The 14,146-nt window shown below is 43.2% G+C and overlaps 1 protein-coding gene across 1 annotated transcript in view; it reads left to right on the forward strand.

Annotated features, from left to right (window-relative positions):
* Window positions 1-14,146, forward strand: part of LOC145344338 (astacin-like metalloendopeptidase) — a 346,104-nt gene that overhangs the window by 57,048 nt on the left and 274,910 nt on the right. The gene's annotated exons all lie outside the window — the stretch shown is intronic.

The following is a 14,146-nucleotide window of genomic DNA, read 5'->3' on the forward strand; positions in this document are numbered from 1 at the left end:
CTTCCGTCTTCTGGGTTTTGATTTGATTTATAATTGTCAGATGTATTAGTACATAGTCAAAAGTATTGTTCCTTGTATGCCATACAAAGCATACCGAATATAGAGAAGGAAAGAAGAGAATGCAAAATGTAGTGTTACAGTCATAGCTAGGGTGTAGAGAAATATCAACTTATTGCGAGATAGGTCCATTCAAAAGTCTGATGGCAGCAGGGAAGAAGCTGTTCTTGAATTGGTTGGTACCTGTCCCCAGACTTTTGTCTCTTTTTCCAAATGGAAGAAGGTGGAAGAGAGTGTGATCAGGATGTGTGGGTCCTTAATTATGCTGGTTGCTTTTCTGAGGCAGCGGGAAGTTTAGATGGAGTCACTGGGTAGGAGGCTGGTTTGAGTGATGAACTGGGCTTGGTTCACACATATTTGTGGTTTCTTGCGGTCTTGAATAGAGCAGGAGCCATACCAAGCTGTGATACAACCAGAAAGAATGCTTTCTATGGTGCATGTGTGAAAGTAGGTGAGAGTTGTAGCTGACATACCAAAGTTCCTTAATCTTCTGAGAAAGTAGAGGCATTGGTGGGCTTTCTTAACTATAGCGTCTGCATTGGGGTACCAAGACAGGTTGTTGATGATTTGTCCACCTAAAAACTTGAAGCTCTTGATCATTTCCACTTTGCCTCCATTGATGTAGACAGGGACATGTCCTCCACTACACTTTCTGAAGTCGATAACTACCTCCTTCATTTTGTTGACGTTGAAGGAGAAATTATCGTCATCGCATCAGTTCACCAGATTCTCTATCTCTTTCCTGAACTCTGTCTCCTTGTTGTTTGAGAACTAACCCAGTACTTTCGTATCACCAGCAAACTTGAAAACCAAGTTGGAGGGGAATTTGGCCACACATTCACAGGTGTATAAGGAGCTGAGGATACAGCCTTGTTGGTCACCAGTGTTGAGGATGATTGTAGAGCAGATGTTGTTCCCTATCGTACTAATTGCAGTCTGTGGGTTAGGAAGTTCAGGATCCAGTCACAGAGGGAGGAGCCGAGCCCCAGGCCATGGAGTTTGAAGATGAGTTTTGTAGGAATAATTATGCTGAAGGCTGAACTATAGTCAATAAATAGGAGTCTGACATAGGAGATTTCCAGGGAGATGCCATCTCTACTTTTTCAGAAGACTAAGGAAATTTGATTTGTCAGCTGTGATTCTCACCTAGGTGTTCCAGGCTTGAGTGTAGGGCCAGAGAGATGGCATCTGCTGTGGACCTGTTGTGACGGTAAGAAAACTGTAGACAGTCTGGTAGGCTAGAATTGATTTTGTGCCATAAATAATTTTCAAAGTTTTGTACTGTTTTCTGTCGTGGGGCAGGCTTGAAGGTGTGCATTCAGCTGCCATGTCTTGGTCTCATATTTAAAATACATCTACCATTGCTGACCCACCATCAAACAAAGAAGATGGACCTCCTGAAGAAAGAAGATAGACTGCCTGGAAGACTGAGATCAAAAGTTGGACCTCAAAGACACCAAAGATGGAAGATCCACTTGATACCTGTTGCCCGCCTTGCTGTGGTGCTCAAGGGTTGATGGTGGCCTCCATCCCAACTCTGAGGTCAATCCCAGGCCTTCTTCAGATGTGTTCCAAATTCTGAACGACATGATAATCCAGGCATGTACTAGACCAGCATGTTTTCCTGAAGATGTTGCAGAGAATCATGTGTGGGGGAAGATTCTTGGTGTACTTTCATCTGCATCCCGTTAGAGGGATGTTAATCTGTTTTATATCTATTAGCCTCTATTGGAATTCTTGATCTGCCATTGGGGGCAGCATTGAAAGATCCCACTATAATTTCATGCCGGTATGGAACTGTTTTTGTCCTGCTGAATTCTCCCCTCATCTCTTGCCCATCAGTGATTCCACCAGTGGTGGCATAGGAGAATTCTGCCCATTGAGTGCAATTCCAAGGAGATGGTGGGGTGTAATTTTAACAATGTGCAATGTTGTTATGAAGGCGATAGTGAATTGACAACTCATTTTTTATTTTTTCCAATTTTGCTCTTTGAACTATTGTCAAATGAGATATTTAAATTGAAGTCAGTGGAAGTATAAATTAGAAGTTACTCCCTTAGTGAGTCCAAGCTACACTTAAGAATTCTGAGCCATTTTAGATAAGAAATATAAAAACATTGGAGGCCATGTAAATGGGATAAAATAACTCTTGCTCAGATTAAGGCATCTGGATTCTATGAGCATAGATTGAAGAGTGTGAAATTGGTGCACAGACCACCCCAGACAGTGGAGGCATGAAGTATAATAAAAGTTAAGCATGAATTGAATTTACATTTGAGTGAGTGAATGGTTGAAAGTAACATTTGATGAGGCAACTATTATGCAGGCCGCAAACAACACGTGAGATCATTGATAGATCTTCCCCTTGGCTTCATGGAATATGAACTCCCTTACTGAATGAGCAGAATCTCACCCAGTGGGAAGTGAGCTGCGGGAGCTTAAAAATCTGTTACCTGAACCCAGATTGTTGTAGGTCCTGGAGTATGGACTTTGTTGTAATCCATGGGTACAGCTCTTTATCTTGGTTTCTAATAAAGGGTTTCTGGTGATGGGAATCTGGCTGTGGCTGAAAGACTACACTGGCGATGAGGAGTTAAAAAAAAATTTCTTTTCTTTCCGGACAACCTTCAAAAGCCAAGAATCTTCTCTGGCAAGGAAAAGCAAGTATGCCCATTTTAAGGAAACTTGAACCTTATCATACCAATGTGGAAGGGGCCCAATTCTGTGTCGGCACCATTGAAGGAAGTAAAAAACAAGAAGTAATATTGTTGAACAAACGTGATTAAAAGGCCTGACCTATCTAGATGCTCCTGACTCAAACTTTAAATGAGATAATAGATCTGGTGAAAAACTATTACAATACAAAGGCCTCTGTGACTCTCCAGAGATACCATTTCAACACAGTAAGGAGAACGCCTGGGGAACCTATCACCGTGTTATTGGCTAGGTTACAAAAATTAGCAAAATATTGCAAATTTAGACGGCCTCTAAATGAAATGTTGTAGGACAGATTGGTACACAGCATAAATAGCCTACCTTCCCCAAAGAAACAAAGAATTCCTACAGTGCAGAAGGAGGCCATTTGGCCCATCATGTCCGCATGGACCACAATCCCACTCAGACTCTATCCCCATAACTCCACTTATTTATCCTGCTAGTCCCCTTGACACAAAGAGGCAATTTACTATGGCCAATCAACCTAACCTACATATCTTTGGACTGTGAGAAGAAACTGGAGCACCCAGAGGAAACCCATGCAGACATGGGGAATTTGTGTTAGCTCCACACATACTGTCACCCAGGGCCAGAATTGACCTCAGGTCCCTGGTACTGTGAGGCAGCCGTGCTAACCATTGTGCTGCTGTTGGCAGAACCCAATTTGGATGTTAAAAAAAGCCATTGAAGTAACCTTATCACTGGAGAATGCAGAAAAAGGGGCTCAGGGGCTACCAGGAGTATCAGACAGGAATATCCTCTAGCTAGTATTGAGGCGTCTTGTGTAATTAATCCTCATTGGAGAATGCTTGTGTAAACCAGGTGTTAAAGAGTCCTTACAATATTGGAGCTCCAATAACATCAAACAATCAAAAAGAGGCAGTTATGACCCCATGAGTGTTGGAGAACATACTCCAGAGAGGTGTGGATGCTAGGCAATGGATTATTGCAAACATTGTCGAAGGGGACAGCCAAGGTGAAATTTTAGGAACAGGCAAAACACATGCTGCCTAGTGAAGAAACCAAAGTCAGTACCTGACGATACTATGCAGGTATCCCCTCTTTCAGAGACAGGGACATGGCAACTGGATCATATCATCACAACAAAAATTGGCCCTATAATGGGAGAATTACTAGTAAATGGCTATCCCTTGAAGATGGAAGTGAATGTAGGGGCTGCAATCTCCATTATCGAAAAACAGACATACAAGCAACTCCAACCTGGCATCCAAGTCCTGAGTTTGGAAGTCACGAAGGCCAGATTATCCACCTACGCAGGGGAAATTTTACAAATAAAAAACAATGCAATGGCCCTAGTAACTTAGAGGTAGCAATCAGCTCATCTCCCACTGATTGCTGAATGAGACAAGGAAAGATTAGCTCTTGCAGATCCAACTGAACTAATTGGAGATCTTCAGGCCTGGCTTGGGAAAACTATATGAAGTTTACACTGAAGTTTTTCAAGTAGGAATTGGAAAAATAAAAGGGGCCAAGGCAAGATCTATGTCAACCTGATATTAAACCTAGGTATTTCAAGTCCAGTTCCATACACACTGCTGGAGAAGGTGAAAACTGAACTAGGGCACCTTGAAAATTTCAATATAATTTGCAGAATGGGCTGCACCCATTGTCCCCATTCTTAAGTCTGACAAATCAGTTTGTCTGTGGGGATTTTCAACTAACAGTCAACAGGATTTCCAAACTTGATAGGTATTCTATGCCTTGAATTAAAGACCTATGCACTAAGCTGACAGGTGGCCAGGCTTTCTTAAAATTGCACATGAGCCACACCTATCTCTAGCTCCAATTAGACATGTCTTCTTGGAAATATATTACAATCAGCACGCTTAAGGGGCTATATGAGTATACTTGTTTGCCCTTTGAGGTCTCATCAACGTGTGCCAAATTTGAATGAGTCATGAAGGGCCTTCTTCAAGGGTAACCCAAAGAAATAGTGTGCTTAGGTGCTATCCTGGTCATTGGGATTTAAGAACAGGCACATCTGATGAACTTAGAAGAGGCCTTGCAGAGATTTTCAAGAGCAGGACTGTGCCTGAAGTGGGAGAAATGCGTCTTTCATACAACTGAAGTAACCTATTTGCACAATACTCCAGGTGTGGCCTGTGATGTTACTGTGCCTTTAAGAAATGTTATTTAACAATGTGTTTCTGCAGTTCTTTTAAGAGGATCTTTTGTGCTTGTTGCTGACCTATCTGATTAGATGGCCTTTTATTGTAGCTTAAATGGTTTAAAGGAGGTTTAGTTCATTTTTAATCTGGGCCTAATGTAGCCTCTAGGAATTTATGATGTTTCAAATTGTTGGGAAAGAATGACTGATAGGTCAGGTGGGAGAGTTTTTTCTTCCTCTCCCAAGAGTTCTTTCACTTTCAGTTTTGGTTGCTGGCTCATTAGATGCTGTGTGGAATTCAAACTGACAACAGTGTTTGTGTCTCTTTCCCTGGTATTTGAAATTCTGGTGGCTGCTGGCTACTTGGAAGCAGGCTTTCTTACTCTCTGGAACAAAGATTTTGCTGTTAGTGGTTTGCTGACTAAAAGCTAGAGGCTCTATCTCTACCTTGAGAAGTGCTGGGAGTTCCCAGAATGGAGAAGGCAGAGTTTCAATTCTCGAACCAAAGGATTATTCGCAGCAGGTGTTGCAGTGCTAGGAAATCCAGCATCACGTGAGCATTCTTATTTCCTGTGGTAACCCCGGGATGGGTGTGTTTATAAGGAGGCTTGTTTGGTTGGAACACTTCATTTAGTTGTTCAGGTTTATGCAATATCATGATTGTTTCTTTCTTGTTTACAATTGGTAAACACTATTGCTAATTTTCTTTCTGTATGTTAACTGTATTCTTAAATACACTTTGTTTGATAAAAGCTACCTAGTAGGTCATTTGAATCATATGTGGAGTGAGACATCTTATGCTCACACAAGCCAAATTCAAAGTGCAAAACTTGTGGTCTAGGCTGACATCATAAAATATCTTGGAATTTCTGACCTGGATTATAGCAGGTCTCACCAATGCTCTAAGCAATTAATTGCAGTAAAACATCTCTAATCCTACACTCAAATCCTCTCGCTATAAAGGTCAACATACTGTTTGTGTTCTTTATTGCCTGCTGTATCTGCGCACTAATTTTCAGTGACTGATGCATGAGGACACCAAGGTTCTACTGAGTATCCACCTCTCTCAATTTACATCCATTCAAGTAATAATCTGTTTTCCTATTATTGCTACCAAAGTGGATAACCTCCCATTTATTTATCCACATGATACTGTACTTGCCATGCACGCACTCAGTTTGTTCAAATCACACTGAAACATCTCTGCATCCTCCCCACAGCTCACCATCCCAACCCAACTTTATATCACCTGCAAATTTAGAGATAGCACATTTAGTTCCCTCTTCCAAATCATTAATATATAATGTGAATAGTCGAGGTCCTTGCACAGGTCCCTGTGATACCCCATTGGTCACTGCCTGCCAATCAGAAAATGATCCATTTATGTCAACTCTTTGCTTCCTATCTGCTAACCAGCTTTCTATCCATCTCAAGACACGAACTACAATCCCATGTGCTTTAACTTTACATAGTAGTCTGTTACATGCGACCTTGTCAAAAATCTTCTGAAAGTCTAAATAAACCACATCAACTGGTTCTCCTCAGTTAACAAAATGAGTTACATCCTCAAAGAATTCCAATAAATTCATCAAGTATGATTTCCCCTTTGTAAATCCATGCTGACTTTATCTGATTGATGCAGAGTTATGAAATCCTTGACATCAAACAACTTCTCCAGTATTGACGTTAGGTTAACATCTAACTCATTGGGCCATTTTGATCCCAAGAAAAAATTTGTACTGATATAATACTTCCCCATACAGGGTTGGGATGGTGCTTTTACATTCGTGGAAAGATGGGGCGGAAAGGTCCATCATGTGTGCATCCAGGACCGTTTCCGAAGTAGAGTGAAGATATTCTCAGATTGAAGAAGGATTGGTGATCATATTTGGTGTGAATAAGTTTCATCAATATGTCTATGGCAGATGTTTCATAATAGTTACCAACCACAAACCCTTATTTGAACTTTTCAAAGAGAACAAGGTAATCCCACCTCTATGGTCTTCATCTGGAAACAGTGCTGGGCCTTGTGACTTGTGGTCTATGAATATCTTTCAGAGAAATTTGTAATCTGGATAGCAAATGCCAACACACAAAGTCACCTCTTGTTGCCCACAAACCTGGCTCCTTTACTAGCAGTAGAAAAGATCAAGATGATCCTAAATTATTTGGAGACTTTGACAGTGTCTACAAAGGCAGATTAAGGCCTAGACACAAAAAGATCCAATCTTGTCCAAATTAAGGCAATGATCCTACATGGAGAAATTCAAGGAAGACCCTCTGAAGAAACAAAACCCTATTTAGCTAACAAAGATGAGCTCAGTGTTGAGGATGGGATCATTTTTTGACATCTCAAATGGAAGTGCCATAAAATCCTATCCAGGGTTTTAGGCACTCCTTACGCACTAATACATGAACTTTAAACTTATGGAAGGATGCCACACAACACTTGAAACCATAACTTATTAATGAAATCCTCCACTGACAAGCCACAGACAAAACCCCACATTTCTGCCCAAATCTTAACTAGCTCAACTCAAATTCCACCCAGTATTTGGTTATTACCCATAAGCTATTGAACTTCTTCACTAACATTTTTCAGATCCGATTGATACTTACTACTCTTCCCACAGTTGGACTTTTTGGTGAATTAGGTTGACTCTCGCTAACTCTGCTTGGTGATTGAAGTCCCAAAAATTCAGGCCAATATAACAGAACCATAGAATCTCAACAATGCAGGAGGCCATTCAGTCCATCGAGTTACACCAATAACAATCCCACCTAGGTCTGATCCCCATAATCCCACTTATTTACCTTTCGAGTCCCCTGACACTAAGGGGCAATTTAGCATGGTCAATCCACCTAACCTGCATGTTTTTGGAGTGTGGGAGTAAACACCCAAAGGAAACACATGCAGATGCAGGGAGAACATGCAAACTCCACATGGGAGGGTTATGAGGGTTTCTATTCTATGTGCCTGATCGCACTGGTGGAAGTCCACACCAGTGGGGATCATGTATGGTCTCCAGCAATGGTGACATAGTCATATTCTCTGAATCAGACCTCATAGACAATGTCGCAGACACTACCATCATCATCCTGTATAAGTCCTACCCCACTGACATAATGGATCCAGCAAAGATAGCTGCACAGAGATATATAGTTGATTAATCCTAATATAACTAATCCTGAGAAGGAGATGTCCTGGGAGTTCTCAAAATTGATTCTGGTCCCCATGAAGTCTCATGGCATCAGATCAAATCTAGAGCCCACCTCAAGCCCTCCTTCAGGCCCTGCCACTTGGCAGTGTTAACCTTGCATTTTCCCTAGCACCTTGGCAATGATGCTCTGACCTGGTGTCCTGGACCCTGAAGGGGATAGGGGGCTAAATGGTGTGCCTATATGCCCCTCTGCTGCTGTCAGGCTACAGATTGAGGATCCTCCAAAGAATCTGGGAGTTGGGTGAGCTCATGCTGATGGGTAGGATTGACCTCGGGACTCTCCCCTGGGATGGTGGTCTAGGGCCTGCACTTGTCCTTGTTGTCCTGGAAAAAGTAGTGTTCACTATCAGGATGGTGATTTCAGACACTGTTCTGGTGAAGATATTCATTACTTGTCTCTGCCCTTTAAAACCTTTGAAGTGTCCTTGTCACTTCCATAGTAGGGATTGGCCCAGGTTAATGTCGTAAGCTCCTGGTTTTAAATGACCTCTTTAAAGTGCTGTTATAGAAAGGACCTCTTGGATTTGCCTGGGAAAATGACTTGCTTTCTCTCATAAGGCCAGGCTTTCTCTCATAAGGCCAAATGTCTTTAAAGTGCTTTGAAACACAGGTGTAATTGAGTTTCACTGGGGAGTTCCCCTTCTAACAAAAAAAATTAACATGTGGTGTCTCGGTCCTTTGAAGTGCTTTGATTGGTAGATCAGATCACTTATAAAATAGCCAGGAGCTTTTTTTTCCTTTCACTTCACTTGAGATGTATTCAACTGTGCTTTGTAAACATTATGGCTGGAAAAAAGGAACTGAATAATTGATTTAACGTGCCAATCAAAGGATGTTTATAAATATTGCGGTTCGGAACAAAGGCAACATCCGATCTGATCAAGTCCTGAAGAACATAGCTGCTCGATGGGTTCTGTGGCAGGTGGTCAGGGAACCAACAAGAGGGAAAAACATACTTGGCCTCATCTTTATCAACCTGCCTGGCCAGTTGCATCTGTCCATGATAGTGGTGGTAGGAGTGACCACCGCATAGTTCTTATGGAAACAAAGTCTTGTCTTCATATTGGAGACCGGTCATCTCAGCTCCAGGACAACAGTGCAGGAGTTCCTCAGGATAGTGCCATAGTACCAACCATCTTCAACTGCTTCATCAGTGATCTTCCTTTGATCATAAGGTCAGATGTGAGTTATCCACTGATGATTGCACAATGTTCAGCATCATTCATAATGTCTCAAGTGCTGAAGGCGTCTATGTCCATCTGAAGCAAAAGCTGCACAATATCCAGGCTCGAGCTGACAAATGACAAGTAACTTGCTGGAGTTTTTTGAGGAAGTAATAAAAAAGGTTGATAATTGAAATACTGTTAATGTGGTGTATATAAGATTTCAAAAAACATTTAATACAGTGCCACACAACAGAATCATATCTTACAAATAATGTCCCAAATACCACCATCACCAGCATGGGTATGCCCTGTCCCACCAGAAGGACAAGCCCAGTAGTGGTGGCTGTACAGTGATACACAGTAGGGAGCTCATTTCCCTGGGAATCCTCAACATTGACTCAAGCTTCCATTAAGTCTCATGTCACCAGGTCAAACATGAGTCAAGAAACTGCCTCCTCCAGGTCAGTGAAGGAAGACTTTGGGCTGAGTGAGACAAAGACCAAATGAATATTTTTGGGAATTTGGTGCATGGGGAGAAAGAGGTGCTTTAAGAAAGAATTTCTCAAGAAGTAAGACTTAGAATAATCTGGGAGTTGGGTAATTAAGGAGTAAGGGAAGAAAAGGAAAGAAATGTGGCAGTCTTTTCCCAAAAAGTTTTGAAGGGTGCTATCTTTGCAAAATATTCCTCAGGACATGATCTTACAAACTTCTTCTGCCTGTTGTTTGGCAAGGTGAGGTGCCAAGAGGCACAAGGCACAAAATCAGAAATGTGCCTGGTTTCTTGCCTGCCCCAATTGTCCAGGCCCTGTTTTGCCAGTGAAGTTGACTTCGTTTCCAGAAAGGACATAGAGCAAATTTAAATATTCATGACATGTTTTTGTGATTAGTGAGTCCCGATTGCTTTCGTCCAGGCCCTTTTTGCACTTATCTCCTCGTTGGTTGAACTTCTGACTGGTAAAAATCACAGCTGGTCTCCATCAACAGAGATTAGATTAGATATATCACTAATGGGAGGGCGGGGGGTGGGGGGGGGGGTGGTGGGGCAGGGTGAAATTCAGGGACCATTGAAACCTGCAGGTGGTGAGGGTCAGGGCCAGGCAGTGCCGATGGGGCAGTGTCAGACTGGCAGTGCCAGCTGGCACCCTGGCACTGCCCACTGTGCACCACAACTGTGCAAGGAGCAGTGCCAAAGGAATGGGGCCTGAGTGGATGTGGAGCCTGAGTGAGGGTAGGCCTCTGACGCCAGTGGGGGGAAGGGTTTATGGGGGGAAGGGGGATTCAAGGGGACAACATCGCAGGGATGGTGATTGGAGAGGAAGGAAAGTCTGGAAGGTTGATGATCAGGGGCGTGGGTGTGATGAGGTCTGTACAGGGGTAGTGATCAGAGAGGAAAGGGTGGAAATCTACAGGGGTGGTGATCAGGAAGGGAAGGGAATGCTTCAGGGGTTGTGGTTGAAATGGGGGTTATAGCGATGTCCATGGGGCAGTTGGGTGGTCGGGAGAGGCCAGCACAGGGAGCAATTGATGGTAAGGAGGGGGCCCCGATATCCATGGAGCAATTGGGGCGTTGAGAAGGTGGCTGGAGATCTCCCAGTGCACTGAAAAATCAGAACGCCCTGATCAGTGGCACCCCAAAGGGGGCATCTTGGGGAGTAAGAAGTCTCACAACATCAGGTTAAAATCCAACAGGTTTATTTGGTAGCAAATGCCACTAGCTTTCAGAGCACTGCTCCTTCGTCAGGTAAGTAGGAGTTCTGTTCACAAACAGGGCATATAAAGATTTGCATAGAAAGCGAATCTTTACAGCTAATCAAGTCTTAAAGGTGCAGACAGTGCGTGGAGAGAGCATTAAGCACAGGTTAAAGAGATGCGTATTGTCTCCAGACAGGACAGTTAGTGAGATTTTGCAAGTCCAGGCAAGTCGTGGGGGTTACAGATAGCTTGACATGAACCCAAGGTCCTGGTTGAGGCTGTCTTCATGTGTGCAGAACTTGGTTACCTGTCTCTGCTCAGCGACTCTGCACTGTCGTGTGTCTTGAAGGCTGCCTTGGAGAATGCTTACCCAAAGATCAGAGGCCGAATGCCCGTGACCACTGAAATGTTCCCCAACAGGAAGAGAACAATCTTGCCTGGTGATTGTTGAGTGTTGTTCATTCATCTGTTGTCGTAGCTTCTGGATGGTGTCTTCAATGTAGCATGCCTCGGGACATCCTTTCCTGCAACGTATCAGATACACTACGTTGGCTGAATTTGCAAGAGTATGTATGTATCCCTGGTGGATGGTGTTCTCACGTGAGATGATGGCATCCATGTCAATGATCCGGCATGTGTTGTAGGGTTGCTGTGGCAGGGTTGTGTGGTGTCGTGGTTACTGTTCTCCTGAAAGTTGGGTAGTTTGCTGCAGACAATGGTCTGTTTGAGGTTGTGCAGTTGTTTGAAGGCAAGAAGTGGGGGTGTGGGGATGGCCTTGGTGAGATGTTTGTCTTCATCAATGACATGTTGAAGGCTCTGGAGAAGATGTCGTAGCTTCTCCAGGGAAGTACTGGATGATGAAGGGTACTCTGTCCACTGTGTCACGTATTTGCCTTCTGAAGAGATTGGTGCAGTTTTTTTACACAGAGAGTGATGCGTTCCTGGAACTCGTTGCCAGGGGGGGTAGTGGAAGCGGATATGGTAGTGACTTTTAAGGGACATCTTGACAAATAAAAAACGCTGGCATCTCCACATCATCTTGGGGAGGACAGACTACTTCTCTTGTAATAATTTTGTATAATCTCCACACCTTCCAAATACAAATTTTCAAAATAGCAGCCACCCTTGCCTATACATCCTGAAAGAAAAGGTACTGAGGCAGATAAAAGAAGAACCAATAAGCTGAGGGTTCTTATACCATGCTTGGGCCCACAACAAAATAAGCTTCACTCATCTCCAGCCACACCAGGAGTGCCACTCCAGCCTCACCATCTGCCGGAAAATTTTCCACCGAGGAGACTCGACTAATCCTTCACCTGACAAGTTAAGGAAACCCCATTGGACTAAATATAACAAGTCAGATCCTGCATCAGCACCCCACTTACCTAGATAACAAAAGGAAACTTGAGAGAGAGCAACACCAGGAGGAGACCGTAGACTGGAGATGTCGTTGAACAGCATACGGCCTAACATATGAGATAGCAGGAACAGAGCTACACTCAGGCCTTGCACACACGCAGAGAACAAGATATTACCACCCCCAACTCTACCCCCCCGCAACCCAGAGGAACCGAAACCCTAAACCTCAAGAAAGAGCGTTGTCCAGAAGTTGTCTCTTACCCCCTCATCTAATATATTCTCCACAAAATCCTGGAATGGATAATCAAAATAGCTCCTGCCCTAATCTACCCAGCCAAAGTAGAACAATGGCACAATTTAAATAAATGCCAACAGATTAGGAGTACTCACACCACCTCTGGGCTTCAGACAAAGCAAACTTCTATCTCCAGTCACACCTGAGACACCACTCAGGATTCCACCCACTTTTTCCCCCATCAAGGAAACCCTAGCAACAGGAGAATATGTTGTCCAGACATTCACAGTTGGGATATCTCAGGGAAGGGCAAGAACCTCCTTCTCCATGTATTCATCATACATTCCAGGAGCCAAACTACAAAGTTGCCACTGCCACAACCCACACAGCCAAGAAAAATGTAGGAAACCAATCCAAGAAAGGCTACCAAAGATTCCCCAAACACACCCAGTCAAGCACCAGTATTTCCCCCAACCCTAGCTATGCTCGAGGTGCCAACAAGAAAACCCAATCTTTTCCAGGATACATGGTCTTACCTTCACAGGGGACCAACAAGGATCCTATAACCCCAAAATAACAAAAATACAAAAGAAAAATGTGATACCATTTGTTCTAAAGGGGGTTTTCTTCATCCACAGTGAGATCTTATAAGCCACCTCTTTACCTACCACCCTGCTGTGACACTACTCATATTATCCATAATTAAAGGCTATGTTGAAATCCTTTTTTACAAATGCCAGGATTACAATACAAAATATCGCACAATCCTGATGCCATACAACCATTCCAACATGCTCCCCAGTAGCTCAATGAAGACTCTTTATCAATCCACGAGAAAAGGAAGTACAAATACTGGACGCTGAGTATTTGAATTTGACGGACAGCCAGAAGCAGGATTGAAAGACTCCTTACTCACCTTCCTCCCCTGATACCACACGAAATATCAAGACTGAAAAAATTTAAACTAAGGTCTCCCTTGTTCCACTGCTAGAGCATACTAGTGGATGAATTCCATTAAAAATACATGGATATTCCTGGCTTTCAAAGAATAATAGGTTAACAGATGACATATACCTCAGTATTGGTATATCAAAAACCCTTGTCAGGATAAAAGATAAAATCATGAAATCAGGATTATAATCACAAGGGGAGTAGTTCAGGATTAATGATGAATTTTAGGATGATATAACCACCCATTGAATATGCAAAGGCCATAGACCTTGACAGGATTGTTGAGCAACATCAAGGATCCAACCATATTTTCACTGAGGCCTCTGCACCTCCATTGGACAGCACTCAGAAGCCCCAGCAGAGAGAGACCTCGGCCCCAGCTGCCACCAGCCTTCTTGATGAACGCCGAAGTTAAGACAGCATTACACCAGCAAACGGGGACCTAACTGACCCCAGCTCTTGAAGATCGGGTATAGAATGCTCTTGGGATTTGAAACACCCCACCTTCAAATTGAGTTTATGAAAGCATGACAGTCAGTCCTCAAATTCAGCCGGGAATTTATCCTCAACTCTCCTCAGGAAATTGGGCACATGGACACTCCTCCTCTGGCTCCATTTCCCC

Source organism: Carcharhinus amblyrhynchos, chromosome 6 (assembly GCF_965287045.1).
Source record: "Carcharhinus amblyrhynchos chromosome 6, sCarAmb.v2.hapA, whole genome shotgun sequence".
Lineage (NCBI taxonomy): Eukaryota > Metazoa > Chordata > Chondrichthyes > Carcharhiniformes > Carcharhinidae > Carcharhinus > Carcharhinus amblyrhynchos.